This window comes from Ochlerotatus camptorhynchus, unplaced genomic scaffold (genome assembly GCF_037179485.1).
Source record: "Ochlerotatus camptorhynchus isolate MF236.1 unplaced genomic scaffold, CSIRO-AGI_Acam_v1.1 ptg000141l, whole genome shotgun sequence".
Taxonomy (NCBI): domain Eukaryota; kingdom Metazoa; phylum Arthropoda; class Insecta; order Diptera; family Culicidae; genus Ochlerotatus; species Ochlerotatus camptorhynchus.
The window spans coordinates 2,741,682-2,758,392 of NW_027040631.1; positions in this window are offsets into that span (position 1 = coordinate 2,741,682).

Sequence of the window (16,711 nt, forward strand, 5' to 3'; positions counted from 1 at the left end):
AGCCTCTGAGTTTTGTAGATACTAGCTCACTGAAACGTTGTACAGTCGAGATTGTACCAGGATCTTTCTTCCGGATGTCCTTTAATTTCCATATAATACGCGGAGGGGCGGCGTCCCATGCTTCGTCCCCAATACGATGAATTGTTGATACCTTGGGAAGTTCCTGCTGGGTCAGGGAGTGCAGCAGTTTATTGGCCTCATCAAGTAGGAAGACTCACTGATCACTACCTTCTGTTCTCTCCAAAAAGTTCAGTGCTCTGAAAGAGACCGCCACGATGAAGATGTGTTTGAAGGGTAGAACGCCAGCTTCAATGCAGGCCGTGGGCGCTGGGATGCATGGAAGGAGCCCTGAGACCGTTAGAATGGTGCGGTTGTATGTGGCGCTCAGCTTGTCAATTGTCGTGACAGCCGCTCGACAGATGATCTCGGCACTGTATAACAATTTACTGTTTATGATGGCCTTTGCCACCCTGAGAGCTGGTGATGGATTTAACCCTCCGTTACTCGCGCTGTTGTTTTCCATTGCCATTTTGTTGCTGAGTTACCAATCAAGCTGATCCTCAAAAAACTTGTTTTAATCTTAACAAGCTAAACATTGATTACAGTAAACACCTACAAAATGCGGATAATAGGGACAATGTAAATGGAAACCGCGTAAACTGTTACCATACTACGTGGGATTGGACTTAATTGATTACAACATGGAATACATCGAGATTCTGACCCGATAAAAAGTTACTGTCTCCGACAAAGTTGTTCAGGAGATCATAGCTTTCTCGCTGGCGGACAGTAGTTCAGAATTTTCTCACTACGTAGCGCTAGTATACATGTGAAATTCTCGCATGTGATACATCTCGAGATCCTGACCACATAGAAAGTTACTGTCTTTCACAAAGTTTTTCAGGAAGTCAAAGCCTATTGCTCGGTGCTCAATAGTTCAGAATTTACTCACTACGCGACGCTAGTATACACGTGAAATTCTCATATAAAATATATCGAGTATCCAACCAGATAGAAAGGTACTGTCTTCGGCAAAGTTGTTCAGGATGTCAAGGCTTTTTGGCAGGTGAACAGTAGTTCAAAGTTTTGTCACTTTGTGGCGCTACTGTACATGTGAAACTCTTGCATATAAAATATCTCTAGATCCTGACCAGATAGAAAGTAAATGTATTCGACAAAGTTTTTCAGGAAGTCAAGATCTTTTTGTTGGGTGACAATAGTTAAGAATTATCTCACTATGCACCGCTGAAATACGTGCCTTTCTCGCATATTCATTAGCTCGAGGTCTTGATCGGGGGAGGTAGCTCATCGATTCTTCCGGTTCGCCTCCTAGCATCGTGCTATAAGGTACCAGGCGATAACCAGGGTAGTTGATCGATAGCTCGATGACGTCATTTCGTTGGCGTCTGCAAAGGGAAATTCTCATAGCAGGCGTTGACGATGGGACGTTGTCGAGTTGTTGAATAGCAACTATCGTGGTAACTCACCGATTACCTGTCGATCTGCCAAATTTGGAAAGACGTCTGCATTGAATTGTCTCATATAATAATATTCCGCCCACTATATCACAAGAAATTGCGAGTAGCTGAGTGGAATGGAGATAAGTTAAGCATTGGGTACAGGACCAAGTCTCCCCTGGGTGGTGCCAAAAGATGAGCGCAATAGAATCATCAAGTTGCCATAAGGCACGGAATGAGACTATTGCATGGCTGGGTAGTCAAAGTCTTCCATTCGTTAGTGATTTCAGGTGGATTAGAACAGGTTTAGGTTTAGGGTGGGCGTTGGCCAGATTTGGATATTTCAGATGTAATCCTGGATAGGACCCTGTCATTGAACGTCGCGTGAAAGTGGAACTTAATGAAGGCCTAAGTACTTTTTCGTAGTTTTTAGTTTTCGGATTTGAAAGATCGTCGGTTACAGTGGCCTGCTTACTGAGCAGAAAAACGCGGTCCCAGATCCTTACATATCAAATAGATTTATGGAAACTATTTGTTGTCGTTGGTTCCGGGTTTGAATGGATACACAAATTTGAGCAACGGTATTATGTGATATGATGGGCTCGGTGGCCTTAGAGCAACCTTTTTTGCTTACTGAGCAGAACATCATGAGTCTAATCTCAGGCCCATCCACATTCAAGATTCGTCAATCGTTTTATTTGTTAATAGTACTACATGGTAAAAACAGCAACTCGGTGATTAAAAAGGTGCTCGTCTGCCTGGTGGCAAACGTTTTTGCTTACTGAGCAGAAGACCGTGGGTTTAGTCCCAAGCTCCTTCGCGTTATATGATCGTTAGGACATCAATTCAGCTTATCGTTTACCAAAACGAACTCTGTTGCAAACCCAACCCTCTTATCCAACATCCCAGTGATTACTCGTGGAAGTGCAGAGGTGTTCTCGGCTTCCATCAAAGCGAGTGTCATGTCAACACAATCCTTCCCATTCCTTTCTTGACCTGTGTTCGGGCGCGGCCGGCGCTGGTATTGCCTAATTTAAGATCACCAGTTTTTACACATTGAGGATGATTGCTAGTCCCAAGCATCGTCTATTGGTTCTCTGTGTAATTACAGCTGATCTGGCAGTAACAGAGTAGCAACCGTGGGCGGTCAATCAAGCTCAAGCACAAGCTCAAGCTCAAGCTCATTAGCTCGAGATCTTGATCAGCTAGACAGTTGCTGTCTGCGACAAAGTTTTTTGGCTGGTAAACAGTAGTGGCGTTAGTATACATGTACACTTCTCGTATATGCGATATCTCGAGATCCTGATCAGATAGAAAAGTACTGTCTACGAAAAAGTTGTTCAGGAGGTCAAGGTCTTTTGGCTGGTGGACAGTAGTTCAGATTTTTTTTTTCATTTCATGGTGCTAGTATACATGTGAAATTCTCGCATATAACATATCTCAAGTTCTTGACCAGATAGAAAATTACTGTCGTCGGCAAAGTTGTTCAGGATATCACAAATTTTTGCTCGTGGACAGTTGTGAAATTCTCGCCTGTGATATATCTCGAGATCCTGACCAGATACAAAGTTACTGTCTTGACCAAAGTTGTTCAGGAGGTTAAAGTCTATTTTTTGATGCACAATGTTTCAGAATTTTCTCACTACTCGGCGCTAGTATACACGTGAGATTTTTACCTGTAAAATATCTCGAGATCCTGACCAAATAAAAAGTTCGTCTTCGGCAAAGTGGTTCAGGAGGTCAAGATCTTTTGGCTGGTTAACAGTAGTTCAGAATTTTCTTACTGCGCTGCGCTAGTATACACGTGCAGTCCTCATATATGCTACAGCTCGAGATCCCGAACAGCTAGAAAATTACTGTCTTCAGCAAAGTTGTTTAGGAGATCAAAGCTTTTTTGCTGGTGAACAGTAAATAGTTCAGAATATTTTCGGTATATGGCGCTAGTGTGCATGTAAAATATTTGTATATACTATAGCTTAAGGTCAGGAAGTAACTGTCATCGTCAAAGTTGTACATGCGGCAAAGTTCTTCCGGATGGTGAACATGCAAATGTGTTTTGTTCAAAGCTCTCTCATTTTACGTCAAATTTTTGGTCTCCTTAGGTTATTTGAATGGTATGAATGGTATAGCATAAGGGTTCTACTACTACTTTAAATTTCAAATTTTGTTTTTCAGGTCAATTATGAGAAAATCAATCATGATTCTTCAAAGTAAATTTTGAAAAATAGTGTAACTTTGGGTGAACCTTTGGAAAACATCCCCTCGATAAGTCATTCCCTGAACATTTGGTATACATCCCTTCGATAAGACATGTTTAAATAAGCCTAAAATGAAAGGGAGACTCTTTGAAGATAATGTTTTCCATCTGAGATACGTGTTACCACTAATTTATCAGAGGTATACAAGTAGAAGACTCACCCCAATTTATGTATCCACAAATCTGCATGAAAATCTTCACCAGTAAAAGAAATCCAGAATATATTTGTCTTATCCCACTTAAAGTGATGTAAATTGTATTTTTATTTTATGATATTTGATATGCGAGAATCGCCCGCCAAGTTTTGAGAAATTTCTGAACTACTGTTCATCAGCCAAAAGATCTTTATCTCCTTAACAGATTTGCTAAATACAGTAAATTTCTAGCTGTTCAGGATCTCGAGATATTATATAATGCAAAGATTTCACGTAGCGCCGCAAAGCAAGAAAATTCTATACTGTCGACCAACGAAAAAGTTTTGATCTCCTGAACAACTTTGCCAATGACAGTTTAGTAGGTCTCGAAATATATCTAATGCGATAATTGCATGTATACATGTGCGCAATGATGTGCAAAAAAAATTGAATTTCTGTCCACCAGCCAAAAGGCCTTGGCTCCCTGAACAACTTTGTCGAAGACAGTAACATTCTATTTGGTCAGGATCTCGTGATATTTTATATGTTAAAATTTTACGTGTATACAAGCGCCGCTTATGAAATTCTCAACTAATGTACACCAAGCAATAGGCTTTGACCTCCTGAACAACTTTGTCGAAAACAGTAACTTTCTATCTGGTCAGGATCTCGAAACAAACCACATGCGAGAATTTCACGTGTATTCTAGCGCTACGTAGTGAGAAAATTTTGAACTACTGTCCACTAGCGAAATCTATCTGATCAGAATCTCGAGATATTTTACATGTGAGAATTTCACGGGTATACTAACGCCACGTAATGTGAAAATTCTGAACTATTGTGTACCATACAATAGGCATTGACCTCATGAACAACTTTTTCGAAGACAGTAATTTTCTACCTGTTCAGAATCTCGAGCTATAGCATACGCGAGAATTGTACACGTATACTACCGCCACGTGGTGAGAAAATTTTGGGCTACTGTCCACCAGCCAAAAAGTCTTGACCCCCTGAACAAGTTTGCCGAAAAGAGTAACTTTCTATCTGCTCAGGATCTCGAGCTATTGTATATGCGAGAATTGCATGTGTATACTAGCACCGAGTAGTGAGAAAATTCTGAACAACTTTCCACCAACGAAAAGATATTGACTTCCTGAACAACTTTGCCAAAGACATTTACTCTCTATCTGGTCAGGATCTAGTGATGTATCACATGCGAGAACTTAACATGTATACGAGTACTACCTAGTGAGAAGATTCTGAACTACTGTTCACCAGCAAAAAGGGTATGATCTCCTGAACAGCTTTGCCTAAGACAGTAACTTTCTATCTGGTCAGGATCTAGAGATATTTTATATGAGAATTTCACGTGTATACTAGCGCCGCGTAGTCAGAAAATTCTGAACTACTGTCCACCAGCCAAAAATATTTGACCCCCTGAACAAGTTTGCCGAAGACAGTAACTTTCTATCTGATCAGGATCTCGAGTTATTTTTTTTTTTTTTTTTTTAATGTGTTTATTTTTCCAGGCTCATTTGCCGTAGCTTTGCGGAGCCGATATTCATTGTTTAGGTTACAAATTTTCTTAAGACTAACGTTAGTAAAGCGGGGGCCGATTACTCGCGGCTATCTCGAGGTTAGGGGTAACAAATTGTAACAAATGGATGGCAGGGTAGGGATTGAGAACACAAGGTTTGGAGAGCAATGTGCTCTTGATCTCGAACTAAGCGACCAACTGATGAAAAAGACAAACATGGGGGTACACCGATGGGCAGCTAACAACTTGGGGGAACACAAGATGACACTAACTATTAAATCCTCAGATCTATCCGTTTTAAAAACACATATATTAAATTGCAATAGTCGAGATCTCGGCTCGCCAAGATGTCTCTAACGGGCCGCATAGGTTGTTTTCCTCGGGCCCTGAGGGATGCGGATAACTCGGATCTAGCAACACAATGGAGGGTACATGACCAAAGTACGTGGTCGATATCGTGATAGCCACTACCACAAGCGCACAAATTGCTGCCTGCGAGCCCGATTCGGAAGAAATGCGAGTCTAACGAGTAGTGATTGGACATGAGCCTTGATATGACACGTATAAAGTCACGGCTCATGTCCAATCCTTTGAACCATGGCTTGTTCGATACCTGTGGGAGAATAGAATGTAACCATCTTCCCAGATCACTCTCATTCCATTTTTGTTGCCAGTTGGTGAGGACGTGCTGACGGGTAATTGAGAAAAATTCCGCAAAGGCGATTTGTCGATCAAAAATATCGCCTTCCATAGCGCCCACCTTAGCTAGCGAGTCCGCTTTCTCATTGCCCGGAATTGAGCAATGAGATGGGACCCAAACTAAGGTGATAGTATAGGAGCAGTTAGATAAAGTACTCAATTTAGCTCGGATTTCGGTCAGGAAATACGAGGAGTGCTTCATCGGCCTCATTGATCGAATAGCCTCCAACGAGCTAAGGCTATCAGTAAAAATAAAATAGTGATCAGATGGTAGTGAGGCAATTTGCTCTACTGCGTAAAATATGGCTGCTAGTTCCGCAACGTATACGGAACAGGGTTTTTGCAGTTGATATGAGGCGCTATGACATTCGTTGAATACTCCAAATCCAGTGGAAGCGTTTATAGTTGACCCATCTGTGAAAAAACTCTTATTGTTACTAACATGGTGGTACTTGTTTGCAAAAATTAAGGGAACAACCATCGACCGATGGTGATCTGGTATTCCACGGATTTCTTGCAACATGGTCAGATCAAAATTTACAGAGGAACTATAAAAGTCTTGGAGGCAAACACGAGAGGAATTGAATGAAGAAGGGCCAATCTCCAGCGTCATGTACTCGTAATAGAGACTCACGATCTGTCAGTGGGAGAACACCCGCAAGTACTTCGAGGCTCATCGTATGCGTCGAGTGCATACAGCCAAGCGCGATTCGGAGGCAACGGTATTGAACCCGTTGCAGCTTCAGGATATGTGTTTTCGCCGCGGATTGAAAGCAGAAGCTACCGTACTCTAGAACCGACAAGATGGTTGTTCGGTACAACCTGATCAGATCTTCCGGGTGTGCTCCCCACCAAGTTCCAGTAATTGTACGAAGAAAATTGATTCTTTGTTGGCATTTTTGTTTCACATACGCAATATGTTTTCCCCACGTGCTTTTGGAATCGAACCAGACACCTAAATACTTGAAAGATATACTTTGAGTGATTGTTCTACCCTTTAGTTGAAGCTGTAACTGTGCAGGATGATGCTTCCTAGAAAAAACAACCAACTCAGTTTTCTCCGGAGAGAATTCGATACCCAGCTTCATAGCCCAAGTAGACAAATTGTCTAAGGTATCTTGCAATGGTCCTTGCAGGTCCGGTGCACTTGGCCCTATAACGGACACAACCCCGTCATCTGCAAGCTGCCTAAGCGAGCAATTTTCATCAAGACAACCATCAATGTCTTTTACATAAAAATTATAAAGAAGGGGGCTTAAACATGAGCCCTGGGGGAGACCCATGTAACTAATTCGTGAAGTTGTCGAGTTTCCATGAGAAAAGCTCATATATTTCTCAGACAACAAGTTGCTCAAATAGTTGTTCATAATTGGTGAAAGCCCACTATCGTGGAGTTTATCCGAAAGGACATCGATACAAACAGAATCAAAAGCCCCCTTAATGTCCAAGAAAACTGAACCCATTTGCTGTTTTTGCGCATAGGCCAGTTGAATTTCAGTTGAAAGCAACGCAAGACAGTCGCTCGTTCCTTTGCCTCTCCGAAATCCAAATTGCGTATCTGAAAGTAAACCATTCGACTCGACCCATTTGTCTAGACGAAAAAGAATCATTTTCTCCAACAATTTCCGTATACAGGACAGCATCGCGATGGGACGGTACGAGTTATAATCCGACGCGGGTTTACCGGGTTTTCGAATGGCGATAACTCTTACTTGCCTCCAGTCATCCGGAACAATGTTGTGCTCCAGAAATTGATTGAATAAGTTCAACAAGCGTCTCTTCGCGACATCTGGGAGATTTTTAAGCAAGTTGAACTTGATTCTATCCATTCCTGGAGCTGAATTGTTACATGAAAGGAGAGCAAGTGAGAATTCCACCATCGAAAACGGGGAATCTATTTCGTTACTACCCGACGGACGATCACGAACGTTGGTTTGAACCGACACCGAATCCGGGCAAACTTTCCGCGCGAAGCTGAAAATCCATCTGTCCGAGTACTCCTTGTCTTCGTTAATCGGTGTAGACGCGTTTCGCATTCTCCTGCCGACATTCCAGAGTGTTCTCATGGAAGTCTCTCGCGACAAACCATCGACGAACCGACGCCAGTAACCGCGTTTTTTTACTTTAATTAAGTCCTTAAAAGTTTTCTCGAGGTCGGTGTACCGCTCGAAATCCCCGACCTTGCCGTGTTTGCGGAAGCGTTTAAACGCGGCGGACTTCTCGCTGTTCGCGTCGGTGCAATCCTTATCCCACCACGGGGTGGGAGGTCGCTTGCGGACGGAAACATCCGGAACACGTTTCGTCTGTGCTCGCAGCGCAGAATCGATGATGACACGCGCGAGAAAGGAGTACTCGTCCAGCGGAGGAAGTACGTCAACCGATTGACTGGCATCAAGAACCGCGGTCGCGAATTTTCGCCAGTCAATGTTTTTCGTAAGATCGTACGCGATGTCGACCGAGCGAGTAGAAGATGAACCATTGGTAATAGAAATTTTGATTGGCAAATGGTCACTACCGTAGGGATCTTGAATTACTTTCCAGGAGCAATCCAACGATAGTGAACTCGAGCAAAGTGAGAGGTCTAATCTGCTTATTTTTGCTGGAGGTTTGGCTACTCGTGTTGCGTCCCCGGTGTTTAGAATTGTCATTTTGAAGAAGTCGCACATGTCGTATATCAAGGTTGAGCGGTTGTCGTCGTACAGTTCCCCCCAGCCTGTACCGTGAGAGTTAAAATCTCCCAAGATCAACCGTGGCTCCGGCATAGCCGTGCAGATATCCGCGAAACTTTGACGAGAGATCGCGGTTCTCGGTGGAAGATATACTGAGGCAATACTGAGGCATTTACCTCGAATATTAACCTGACATGCAACAACTTCAATGCCTGTCACCGAAGGCAGATCGATTCTGTAGAAGGAATGGAGCTTGTTAATCCCCAGAAGCACCCCTCCATACGAATCTGCCCGATCAAGGCGAATAATGTTGAAATCGTGGAAAGCAAGATCGTTGTCTGATGAGAGCCATGTTTCACAAAGGGCAAATGCATCAGAAAGTAAATTGTTAACTAAAAATTTAAATGTGTCAAGTTTTGGCATAAGACTTCTACAGTTCCACTGAAGAACAGAGATCATATCCCCGACCTCATTCGGAGAATTATCCATCAAAGGATATGATCGATGCAAGGAAGGACCACCTAGAAGCTAGTTGCTTCAAAAGAGTTTTCACCATTGGCAGCACTAAATTAATAATGCTCCTCGTTGAGTCAGAGACATTGAATATACTGAAGAAGCTATCCACAATACCAGAAAACGTGAACATGGGGGCATGTTCTTGCTGATTATTCAGCTGCTTTTCTGGCCGAAAAACTGGGACATCTGGGGTTTTAGATGATCCTGGAAGTGACGGAAAGTTCTTGTCATAATTACAAGGTTGAAAACCCGGTGGAATGGGCTTCGGTGCATTTCCGTTACCTCTTGATTTTTCCAAGGTGGAAGGGTGGTCCGTACGAGTGGCCTTACGAGGCTTTTCGGTGTTGTGTTGTTTTGCTCGTTTTCTCGTATTGCCTTTAAAGACAAACGGACTACCCTCACCGACCTCTGAGTCAGAGTCTAGATCATCAACTGGCAAAATGGAGAACGTGTTACTGCTTTTTGGTGTGGTCTGAGAAGATGAAGCGGTATTCTTCAAGAGTTCTGCTAGTGTTCTCTTGGAGCGAGCTTGCAGAGACCGCTTAAGTTTTTCTCCCTGCTGTTTATACCTCGGGCAGTCAGTCAGGGTATGTAGGCTTTCCTTGCAGTACACGCATTTTGGAGGAGCACCGCAAGGGCCCTCTTGATGTTGCTCGCCACACTGATCGCAGCGTGGTTTGTTCGAGCAGTAGTCCGATGTATGACCAAGTTGTTTACATTTCGAGCAGTTCATTACCCGAGGTACAAACAGACGTACAGGCAGCCGAACCTTGCCAATAGCGACGTAGTGAGGTAACGCTGAACCCGAAAAGGTCACACGAAACGAGTTTGACAAGGAATAAGTTTTTTTGGAGCCTACTACGGATACTGACTGCATTTGAAGGCAGTCCAATATCTTCACCTTCGGCAGAGCACGGTTTTTAAAGATTCCGAAGGAATCGGGACCCAAGAAATCATCGCTAGTCAAACTCGCTTCGGTGACCACTCCTTCAATTTCTACCTCACTACTGGGTATGTAGACTCGGTATTCCAATGAAAAAAGCTCGCACGCAACAATTTGATTAGCCTGCTTCCGGTCATCAACGGTAACGCGCAGTTTTATTGGTGTTACCTTGAAAATATCGGTAACGGCCGAAAAATGTGTTGTTAGATCCTTAGAGATCCTCGGAATGTTCAAAGGTTTTTGTTTGGGCCGGAAAAAAACAACCCATGGGCCTTTCGAGGCTTCTGGGTAAGCCTTTAGGCGGGGGAGCGCAGAGATTTTTGGGGGCAATGGTGTGGGGGGTGCAGGACGAGGAGGTGATGGTGGGGGAGAGGGTTGTGGGGGATACCTTTTCTTGGGATATGCTCCAGTATTTTTGCTGGAGAGCGAGTCAACTGGGACGTCAAGGGTTTCCATTTCCACAACTTCCTCGAGACTTTCGTGTGAGGAATTAAGAGTTTCGTCGTCTGAGATGGAAAGCGACCATCCCCCGCCTTTATCATTTTCATCCATTGCGGTTAAATATCGCCACAATGGTGTTTTTAATAAATATTTTACAAATAATTACAGTAATTTCAAATAGTATCAAAAAAAAATGCAAAAAAAAAAATAATAAAATAAAAAATAAAAAATAAATACAAAAAAATTATATAGTTTTACTCTAATAAAGAGTAATACGAAAGAAGGAAAAAAAACAAAAAAAGAAAAAAAAAATATATATACAAAAAAAAAATGTTTTTGGATCACCCTAACTATGCTCTACTTATAAATAGTACGAGAAAAAAAAACAAGAGAAAAAAAATTATAGATATATACTATTTACAAAATTTTGAATCACCCTAATTATGACCCAACCTAATCTAATATTGGACCATGCGGGGAGATGCGATACTGGTGAAAACAAAGCGACACGGTATACCTATTACACTGAGGCGGCAGATGACTGGTGCGAGGTTATTGTTTGCCCCAACGGCTGCTGGGTCGATAACCTGATAGCTGGTATGCCTCGGTCGCCTCGGTAGGCAATTTAACGTGCTTTCGTTGTTGCTATCAATGGGATGATGTGATGATGCGATGATGGTGATTAAAGCTGGACCGTAAGCAAAGCGCTCGGCGTATGGTTAACGGCTTCCTCACTCGCGCACTAGTTGTTTAAACACTATGCCAACTTACTTTGGCGAGAAAAAACCCTCGCGTGGGGAAAAACTCAAAAACTCGAATACTAGTGTCGTACAACGAGACCGATGCGACTTGATCGGCTCAGCGTGCGAGACGGAATGATCTCGAGTTATTGTATATGCGAAAATTGCACTAGCGCCACGTAGTGAGAATTTTCTGAACCACTCCACCAATGAAAAGATCTTGACTTTCTGAAAAACTTTGACTTCTTTCGATGATTTCTATGAATTAAAGGCACGTCCACGCAAATCAATATAACCATCAGGTAGGGTAGGTCTTCCCCTATCCGGCAAGGCTTAACTTTCTACAAATCACCGAGAGAAGTCATTGTTTACAAAAGCTGTTACGCCCTAATTCTAGCTCTATCCTAGAAATATGTGGATGTCCCGTGGTAAGATCCCGAACACCCCGTTCATGGCTATCAGGAAAAAAGTGACGGCCAGAACGGAGCTCTGAGGGACCCCAGTATCTTCCCTAAACGATCCTGATCTTGTGTTTCCGACGGTCACTTGAAAGGTTCTGTTGCTAAGGAAGTTCTGGACGAAGAATGTTACCAGAGATGTTCCATTTCGCTAGCTGAGCCAAGATTTCCTGTGTCCAGGTTCGATTGTATGCTTTGGAGAGGTCCAACGCAGCCAAGTCTACGTTTTTGTTGTTCTCCAGAGCATCGTTGATGTGGCGAAATAAGTGTTGGTGCCAAAACCCTGACGAAAGCCGTGCTGCCGGTCGTCTAGGAGCTTGTTTGTACGGATATATTCAGTCAGGCGTCGACTCACCATTCTCTCCATTACCTTGCAGATGCAGTTAGTTAGCGATATTGGCCGATATCCTTGTGGGTCTGTGGAGTGTGTGTTCTTTCTCGGAACGGGAACGACCAGGCTGTGTTTCCATTGTGTCGGGAATATTCTCTCAGTCCATATTTTGTTGTAGATATCCAGGAGGAGCTGTTTACCACAAGGTGGGAGGTGTCGGAGGGGAGGGTAGCCAACGTCGTCTGGGTCAACGGATTTACCTTTTCCATTTGCCAATGCGTAGCACATTTCCAATAACGAGAATGGTTGGTTGATGGTCGATGGTGGTTCTGGATCCGGAATTGCTATGGACTCCAACGTTTTGTCGATGGCCTCGTTCTGTCGAAATTCGTTGTCATATCCTTCGATCGCACTGAGCTTGGCGAAATATGTACCAAGCTCGTTTACGACTACAACGGGGTCCCCAGTGACTCCAGATTGCTGGCGGATTACCAGGCCGTTTGCCTCTTAAAGCGTTTGCTCTTTTCCATAGTTCCGTTGTGGAGATACTGCTATTGATAGAGTTTAGGAACTCCTCCCAGCTCTTTGTCTTGGCCTCTTTTATGATTTGACGGATGATCGATGGGGAGTTTTTTTTTTACCTTCCTCAATGCTTTTCTCCTCGCTTTAACGGCGGTTCGAGTTTCGGCGGACCACCAGCGCGAGGCCCTGCGTCCCGCGTTTGCACTGGTCCTCGGTATGGACTCCGATGCAGTGGTTAGAATGGTGCTGGTTAACTCTTCAACATTGATTGTTTCCCTGTCAGTGATGCAAAATATCATGACACTCACGTAACACTCGTCTTCGCATCAACCGACTATCGCTGACAGATAGTTTTGTCACGCAGTGAGAGTTAGAGCCATGGCAATCAACAATCACCAGTAATGGTCGCTGCTCACAAGCAAAACGTTACACTCGCTGCTGATAATGAAAAGCACAACGAAAACAGTGAAGACTTCTGCAGTACGATCATGAGAAAAAGCGAAACGACAGAAGAAAATGAAAATAATGCCTACGCATTCCAAGTTCGTCTCGGCAGGCGCGAGTGTGTGAGTTACAAACAAAGCAGGCAACATTAAACGGAAGCTATTGGGCTCACTCACCAACACACTCACATAAGCAAGCAAAGCAGCAACTGCTTCAAAACGAGCACAGATGAGTGTCGTGATTGTCAGGAATGACCAGATCGGTGATGGATCACAACAGAAGACGACATTCATCAGTTGCTTTTTACTTCTTTCGTCAACTTGATGGATGGTCATGGAGAGAGCTTCGACGAGCACATTGATAGGAATGTACAAAGCGTTACTACCATCAGCTGTTTGTTGATGGTGATTGTGATAGGTCGCAACTCTGTTCCCTGTGCCTGAGCTTGTCGTTGATGTTCATCTCATATGAGGCCCAATCAGCTAGTTCATACCGCCAACTAGGACGACGGGATGTCTCCGGTGGACAGTCGTATAAATGGTAATTGGACGGTGGTCACTCCCTAATGGGTCGTCCGAACAGTACCACCATAGAGGTAACTCTAAGACCAGAAGGTCCCGAAAAAACGTGCTCAACTTTTTGGCTCAGCTCTAGTACTATCTTCGGTCCCAAGCTAATCGATGCACCCCTTGAAACATAGGAAAATCCACGAACCCCTTATTTTATCTGTCAAACTTTTAAGGCAAATCAAAACAAACATTGTGTAGGACTAGAATTTCGACTAGAATGGGGTACGTTAATCGATTTGCTTGGGACCAATAGGCTAGTCAAGTAGTGAGCCAATTTAAAATCGTTAGTTTCCACCGGTTGGTACCACCATGTACCACTGTAGTTGATTCACAATTCTGCTGCTGGCAAGAGAGACGTCGATAGCAGTGTCGATCTGTCCTCGCGTAAAGGTTGGGGAACCGTCGTTTAATACGATGAGGTCAAAATCGGCAGCCACGTCGACCACCACTGATATTGGGAATGTTGGATCCCCGAAGCGGATGGTGTATTATTTCAATATAAAAAATTGTCAGCTAAAAGAGTTAGAATTTTCAACGACCCCTTCATCAAATGCGCCTTTTTTCAACTAAAAACTTTTCTAAACACACCAGACGGATTAAACTTCATCTTCATGCACTTTTTTTTTGCTGAAATTCTCCCTTCTGGACCATTGTGATCTGGATGTTGATCGTTTAAGGAGAGGTTCTCATTCCAAATTTTCAAAAAGTATTTTTTTTTTTTGTTATTGCATTTTTTGAAAGGTATGAGTGTCTACTATATTGTGTTGAAGGGGTTTTTCGATCCGCGCACAAGAAAAGTTTCTACAGGCCATTGTTCGAAGCAGCGTCCCGCCATCCCACCATGGGACGCTCTCGGCTCGAGACGCGCGTTTATCTCAAAACATGATTTTTTAAAACTGCGTACAATCTCATTTGAGGGGGTTGGAAGGAAAGGGGTGTAAATGACTTTGACCGAAAATAACTCACTTTCCAAATCTGGTACATCCACTTACCGTAAGCCATCACCACAGTAGTAACCGACGATTCGTCTAGCTTGTCACAAAAGCTCATGCAGCTCGTCATGTGGCAGGATGCTCCGCTGTCAAACGTCAACAAACCAGTTTCCTTGACATTTGCACATACAGCTTCGTCCACTTCCCGCGCAGAACAGCTAACAGCTTCGCAATCCTCCTCCTTGATCTGCTTCGCATGCTTCTTCTTGCCTGCACCCGGTTTGCCTCCGGAATATTCACCTTCCTGCTGCTTTTCTTGAACTGCCTGATACTTCCTGCATTATTTCTTGAAGTGTCCAGGTTTGTTGCAAAATAAGCAAACCCTAGGCTTACCAGCCTGCGTCTTGAGTACTTGTTCTTCTGCCGCCGTTGATAGTCCTTTCCGCTCGGCACACTTCCGATACTCGTGTTTAAGTTTCAATCGGATTAACTGCATCGTTACGTCCTCATCCTGTCGAGCTTCTAGAGTTCATGCCAGGAAGCGGCAGGATTCTGGCATACTGCGAAGAACCATCACAATCTTCAATTTTTCCACCAACTCGAGTCCCGTATTCTGCAGCTGTTCGAAAAGCACATCCATTTCTAACTAGTGCTTCTCAACATTCCACTCTTTTCCTACTTTCATATCGCATAAGAAGTGACAGTTGAGATGAAGCAGTCGTCTTCTCGTGATTCCATAAGTCCTCTCGCGTCAGGAACATCTCCACCTGGAATTTCCAGATTGCTGTTTCTGAGTTTGGCAGTGGAAATTCTTCCTGGATTCGTCCAGCGAATCAGCCAGCTCCATAGCAAAAACAGTAACATTTCTGTCCAAAGCACACTACTGACATCTGACTCCGTATTCGCGGGAATTATTTAGCTAAGCCATGAACCCGTTTGCAAAAGTTATGAATTTCTTGTGTCTGATCTCTTCTGGAGAAATTATTTTTATCTAGATAAAAATATCCTATGGTTTTGACAGTTCGGATCACTGCACATTTAAATAGGCCGTTAACGATTTTCGGGCACAAGTCAGAATTAAGTGTCATGTCGGTTTGTCGGTGATTCAACCGTAAACTATCGCGTTTATTTTTCACCAAACAAACCGAACTTTTCACCGATTCTCCTCTGGGCCCATAACCTGTCGGGAGGAAATGACCAACTAGTCAGTAAAACGAACGAACCAGAGGAATATCCGCGTCGAAGAATCGAGAAAATAAACAGACGTGACAACAAATCAAGAAGACTGGCAACTCTTACATTTAACTAGCATTTTGTTTCAAGTTTGGCTTTTGAATATGACTTGAATTCTTGAAATCAGTAATGGCATCATCATTAACAAATTGATGTTTATTACGTGTGATATTGGAGCAAAATATCATGCTTGATATTGATTTTACAAGCGCAAGACTATTGACTTTAAAACGCGTAAATTTGAAGCTTAAGGGCCACCCACATTCAGATCCGGATCTGACGCTTTGCGTCAAAGTGACAGCTAAATCTATTGCCTAACCACCGACAAACCGACATGACACTCAATTCTGACTTATGCCCGAAAATCTTAAACGGCCGATTTGAATGTGAAGTGATCCGAACTGTCATAACCATAGGATGTATTGATCTAAATAAAAAATAATTAAACCAGAATAGATCAGACACGAACCAATCCATAACTTTTGCATGCGGGTTCATGGCTTAGCTAAATATTTCCCGCGAACACTGAGCCAGATGTCAGTAGTGAGCTTTGATCAGAAATTTTATTGTTTTTGCTATGGTCACTCATGTCGGTTTGTCGGTGGTCTAACTGCCAAATTTACGTCAACGCAACGCAAACGGATCTAATGTGGATGGACCTTAAGAGTTGAATCTGATTAAAAAATGATTCCGCTGCCAGCCGTTGTGGAAGTTTCGGATGCATTTGGGTGTAAAGCAAAAATAATGAAACTAAATCTCACCACAGTTTGGTGAGATTTGCACCTGGTGAATTTTGTTAGCTTGATATTCCGAGCTACGATATCACAGC